Genomic DNA, 6,373 nt, shown 5'->3' on the forward strand with positions numbered 1-6,373 from the left:
ACAAAGAAAACAACTGGGTCACACACCCAAATCTACAAAAGTCTTATTTTAGTTTATATTTATTGCCAGACATGTATCAGCACAAGGGGAGAGTCCCATTTACTTTCTACTTACATAGGGTTCATCCCATGTTTCTTACATGCACCAACATCTCCTTCATTTGCATCTTTTCCTTGTGTATTAGTCCCACCCACGTAAGATGCAAAAAGAAAATGTGAGGAGAGGTGAATTGAGGAAATATGAGGAATTGTTGAATTGAATAAAGTAAATATGCAGACTAATGACCACTATTTAAAAGCTAAATAAAACAAAATAAACCACCCTGTCAATTATGTCCTCACTGATAATGAAACGAGTTCAACTGATTTAATATCAGTGATTAAAAAAATTACTGGTTCAATCTACAGTCTGTTTCTTTAAATCAAGTCTTTATAAACCCACTTTATTCACTTTTCACAGAATCCAAAATTTGTCTAATGTGCTTGATAGTACAGAGGGGGTTTTCTCTGTGGAAAATAGTACTGCTTTTAATGAAAATAGGGCAGTGTAGCCAGCAATTCCCTTGCCAGCTATTATTTATTGGTGTTTTGGACCAGAGTTTTCACTTTTCCAAAGCATTTCTGTAGCTCCTCTATGCGTTTTTGTACACCAACCGCTTCCTATGTGTGAGTGAACACGAGCAAGATGTTACGTGCTGGACCTGTTGTGCTTTCAGTGTAGAAATGGTACTTTTTATGCTTCTGTCTAGTGGTGCTACAACAGCTGCCACATTCTGTTAATGCAGTGTTATTAAATGGTTAAAAAGTGTCATCTAAATTGGACAGGTTACAAAAACTGTTCATATGCGGATACAACATGCTAGTTAGTAGCTGCTCTATAATTAATCTGTAGTTCTGAGAGTGTGTTGTCCAGCTCCCAGCAATCTTAAGATAATAAACTTAACATTAAATTTGTATCAAGAAGCTCCTTAAAAATGCAGTGTGCAGGTTAAATTCAATATGTAAGATATTTAATGAGCATTTACTGCAGGTAAATATAACTATCGGATCAGAATCGCCATCAGGGCCAACAAAACTGGATTGAGTGTCATCTTGCACAACTATGAAGTGTATGGTTTTGCCGGATGTTTTTATTGCAGTGTACCACAAAGTATTTTACTGTGTTTGTGGAGGATGGCAATTACTTGACTCACACTAATTATGTATATTATACATATATTTTTCTTTTATATACACACTAGATCAGTGAATGAGGTTTTGTGTCTGATGGGGGTGGAATTATATCTTGTGGGCAGCCTTGGGAAGTTTCTAGACTGGCAAATCTGAAGACACCTCAGATTGCAGGTAACCATTTGACACATCTGTCAGTAGTGACTTAAGAAGAAAGGAGACGTTTATCAAACTAAGGCCTACAGTTTGTAAGTAAAATGTGAAAGGGACTCATCTAGGAAACAGAAAGACTGTTGCACACTGAAGAAGACTTGGCCTGAAATGTTTGCTTTTTCTCCCCTTGTACTGACAGTACATGCATGATAAAATAAGAAAACCTGCTGTTTTCTTTGTACAGTGACATATTAACATGCATAAAAATTGGTCACTGATGTAACTAAATAGATGACTGTAAGGTTTCTGAGTCTGGACAATTCTGAAAATGTCAAAGCAATCAGCGTCAGGCCTGGCAGAATATAATGTGACATAAGCCCAACAGAAAACCAACCCAGGTAGCATAACAGTAATACTCTTCAAATAAATACACACTTTGTAGGCTCAGGTCAAAAGTGGGAGCACACGACAGCGCTGGAGGCAATACTAGTAAGTGCTCAGGAGAGTGTTAGTCTTTTAGCATTGCATAACTGACCCGGGATAGCGAGGCAGGCACAGTGGAATCAGGGAGCAAATTAGTCCAGGGCTCAGTAGTAGCTGGGGGACAAATAAATAGCTGGTCAAGGGGCAAGCAACTGACCAGGCAGGGGACAAAGATCACAGTTTGTGAAGCAACAACTGTTACGTCCGTGACCCGGGCCGCCCCATGTACCTCGGTAGCAGGCACAGGTAGTTCCAGCAGCTCCGCCCCCGCACAGGTAAGGGTGCATTCCAGGCGACGAGGCACACCTGCTCTCCATTATCGGAGCAGTATATAGGGTCAGCGTTGGTGCGTCCTCGTCGCCAGATTATTATGTGTTATCCTGTTGGTAACTACGTTTCATGTTCATGTCAAGGCCTCAAGTTTATGGACCATTGTTTGATCTGCGCTCCTTTTGCAACATTGTGAACTGTTATTGCGCATTGTTCTGTGGTATCGGTTTTCGTGCCCTTCTCACGTTTAAAGGAGTTTTTGGTTTTTGGACTGCTTTTTGTGAATTGCTCCTCCTCTCAGAGCTCCAAGGCAATCCTGGGACAGCGCCACCATCTTACGTCGCACCGCTCAGCCATCAGTGCTGCCTCATCAGGGGACCCACACACCGAACCCGAGATCTCTGGCACCAGTCTCCCCCTCCCTGGACTACTCCCTGGGCCTGCGGCGCACTCAGCTGTTCAGGTCCCCAGAGTGACTACCAGAAACAATCTATACCATACCTGCTGCTTGTTCTTAAATTCTCTCTCTGTTCTTATTTAGCAAGCAACGCCTCTCATTCACTCCGGGAGACAGTAGCCCAGTCAACTCAGTGTGCCCAGCTGCCCCAAGATCAGCAGATGAGACCGGCTCTGTTTTGTTTGTTTTCGTGGAGCATTAAATACGTTTTTCTTGTCTAGCCTGGGTTTGAATCTGCATATTTACTGGGTCCTAAACAACTCACACACAGCTCGATGTAACAACAACGGAATAACCTGGCCATGGTTAGATGGAAGTCGCAGTCCAAGGGACAGCAGGTTGGTTGAGTTGAGAGGAAAGGAGATGAGATTGTAGGAGTCTCCAGCATGGTGGTCAGGCAGTCAAGGAATGAATGAATGCTGACACCTGTTTTTATGCTGGTGAGTCGATGATGCTGATGAGCAACAGCTGTGTGGGGGGGAACAGGAAGGGGCAGGAGCAATACGAGGGCAATGCAAGTTTATTTATAGAGAATTTTCATACACACAATTTTCATAAGCATAATTCCAAGTGCTTAACACCATGCACACACATTAAAATCCACGTATAGTAGATAAAACGTTAGAATGCAAATTAGATAAAACATCAAATATTACTTAAAAGCAAAAATTACATGACAGTACAAGTAGCAACATGCACGAGTGGATGCCTAGTATTTGAGTAGCTTTAGTATAGCTGTGACTACACTTTATACCACTTTAGTACTTTAAATTTGAAACACCAGTATACAGTATGTTAAACAGTCCCAAAAACATTTAGGATAGCTGTGTCAAACTGTGGATTCTCAGTATACTTTGTACGTCTTTACTTCAGTTTTCAGGTCAAGACTAACTTCTGAGTAATTTACACCAGAGGCGGGTGTACTTTATTCTGGAAAATTTGAAGCATCAGTGTCTATACCGTCACCTAAACAGCACAATGAAGTCAGCTGGTCATTGGGTATGTCAGAATCCACTTTATTGGCCAGGTGGATGAAAAATAAAAGCAGATAGGGTGGAGTTAACATACATAAATTAAAAGCAATGGAAAAAGGAACAGTCTTTAGTTTTAAAAGTGGCTCCAATTGGGGCAGATCTAAATTCTAATGGGAGCTGGTTCCAGCTGTGGGCAACATCGTGGCTAAAAGCCCTTTCATCTACAGATCTGAGACGCCTACCAGGCTTGTACCCAGTAAACATAAACATACAGTATTTCTGATATATTGTGAGCCCAGACCATTGAAAGACTTTTAGACAATAAGTAGGAACAAAGGCATGTATTTGGACTGTGGGAAGAAGCCAGAGTACCTGGAGAAAACACACAGGCACAGGGAGAAATGCTTACTACTGATTGAACAGATTAGAGGCCATAGCCTCACAGTCCTTTCCCGACATCGACATGCTGAGTACATCACCTAGTGATATCCCGGGACCTTACAATTAACAAATTAATCACTGATGTGAGAGACCATATGAGGGTTAAGACATTGTGGAAAAAAACCTATCTTCTCCATTGCTGTGTGCACATCTTTGATTGTTTGTATATGGGAAACTTCTCTGTTGGTCAAGAACGCAAATAAATGTGTCAGAGCTTCCTAAATTCTATTCCATCAAAATAAACAGAAGCCACTCCATAATTATGTTGTAAGGTTGGATTTATCATCAAATAATTCACAGTAACAACAGACCTGATTATTTGATGGCCAGATGTGTTTACATAACTAGGTTTAATTGGGTAATATTTGGAAATAAGGTGGATGTTTTAGGTGTCTATGCTATAAACAGTGATGCACATAACTAGTGTGCATGTGTGGTTAAAATCAAGAACGTGCATCAGATATTACTTAAAAAAATACTTTTGCAGATGGATGCTTTTGACACTAGGATTTTTCATTTACTGAAACACAGGGCTTTTCTTCATGCATCATTGGTAAGATTTTCATTACAAACATGTTAAAGTTAATAATTTGTTGTTGTAGCTATGTAAAATGTCAAGCTGTTCATAGACTTGTTTTTTTTTTCATTAGCTGCATGCCAGTATAGAGTCAGCTTACATTACAGCTAGCTACACTGTGTTTCTCTGTTTCTAGGATTCTTATCAATTCACCAAAATGTCCAAGAAGGAAAGCACATTAAGTAACTATTTTGATATTCCACCACCTGCACAGAAACACCAGAGTGAATCTGAGCATAAGAAAGGAGTGTTTGCTGAGAAGTGGCTACAAGTTTCATGACTCACAACAGATGATGTGGTGTAAGATATACTGTACCATAAAAAATCCCAGTCTTGTAGATAAAAGCAGCACCTTTTATTTAGGGGCAATTTTTTCATCACCAATGTACATCCACTTGTCCAAAAATGGACTGGACAGAATAAATGACACCCTCAACTTATTATTTGGTCACCAATCTTTTGGACAAAATAACTGAAATCAGTTACTTCCTGTACCCATTAGTGAGTTTCTTCCACCTCTCTACTGGAATTTTGGACCACTCTTCGTTTGCCAGCTGCTCTAGGTCACAGATTTGAAGGGCTTCTTCCTTCCAGCTGCTGTTCTGAAATCTCTCCACAGGTGCTCTATGGCAGCGGTCCCCAACCTTTTTTGTGCCAGAGACCAGTTTCATGCATGAAAATATTTGTGTGGACCGGGTAGAGGCGCAAAAGTTCCAATAACAAAACCCTATGTCAGTTCATAGTATGTAATCTGAATGCAACAATTACACTTTATATTAGGCAACTACAATAATTTTACACTATATCAAGTCACCATAATGCAGAGTCAGTGGGAGCCCTGGGCTCGTTTCCCTGCAACTAGATGGTCCCATTTGGGGGTGATAGGAGACAGTGACACTCGAATGATGCTTTCGGTGCAGACACATTTGTTGAAGTGGTGGCCCTCAATAACTGTTTTTGTCCTTCATGTTCACATTTTTTCTTTCAAAAAATTCCAAGGGCTTGTCTTTTAACGCAGGGTGTTTTGTCTCAATGTGGCGGAGCATTTTTGTGGGTTTCATGGCTTCATGAGCTGGTCGGTCACCGCAAATTATGCATAGTGGCTGTGGAGCTTGTGTATCACCTGTTGAGAAGAACCTGTAACTTAGGTAGGAATCGCGGTATTTTCTTTTAAATGCAGCTTTCTTTTTGCTGGCAGTCTGTGACCCTTCTGCTGTCCCATTGTTTGCTCTTTCCTTACCGAAAAAGCTCTCCAGTGAATTGATTTTTTGGCTTGTTTTTTTTTTTTTTTTTGCCGGAGTCAAGTGCAGTAGTGAGTAGTGAGAAACAGTTGTTTTTCAAAATAAGATCCGGAAGACTAATGAAACAAAAATAACTATAATTCTAACCACGAAATTTTTTCTTTGTGGCCTGGTACCAAATGATCCATGGACTGATACCGGTCTGGGGACCGGGGGTTGGGGACCCCTGCTCTATGGCTGCTCTAGATCTGGACTCATTGCTGGCCACTTCAGAACTCTCCAGCACTTTGAAACCATTTCTGGGGCTTTGTGAGGTCTGCTTTGGGTCATTGTCCTGCTATAAGACCCATGACCTCTGACGGAGACCCAGCTTTCTGACACTGGACCCTACACATTGTCCCAGAATTTGTTGGTAGTCTTTAGATTTCATAATGCCATTCACACAGTCAAGACATCCAGTGTTTGAAGCAGCAAAGCAACCCCAGAACATCAGTGAACCTCCAGCGTGTTTGACTGTAGGGACTATGTTCTTTTCTTTGAAGGCCTCACTTTGTTTTCTGAAAACAGTAGAATGATGTGCTCGACCAAAAAGCTTTATTCTAGTGTCA

General features: G+C 41.0%; 1 long non-coding RNA gene across 1 annotated transcript in view; it reads left to right on the forward strand.

Annotated features, from left to right (window-relative positions):
• LOC109969846 (uncharacterized) overlaps positions 1-2,434 on the forward strand; it is a 14,366-nt gene extending 11,932 nt beyond the window's left edge. Inside the window, exon 4 of the long non-coding RNA XR_002276320.1 lies at positions 2,377-2,434. This is a non-coding gene — a long non-coding RNA (uncharacterized LOC109969846). The remainder of the gene's footprint in view (positions 1-2,376) is intronic.
• Positions 2,435-6,373: the final 3,939 nt, after the last annotated feature.

This window comes from Monopterus albus, unplaced genomic scaffold (assembly GCF_001952655.1).
Source record: "Monopterus albus unplaced genomic scaffold, M_albus_1.0 scaffold183.1, whole genome shotgun sequence".
Lineage (NCBI taxonomy): Eukaryota > Metazoa > Chordata > Actinopteri > Synbranchiformes > Synbranchidae > Monopterus > Monopterus albus.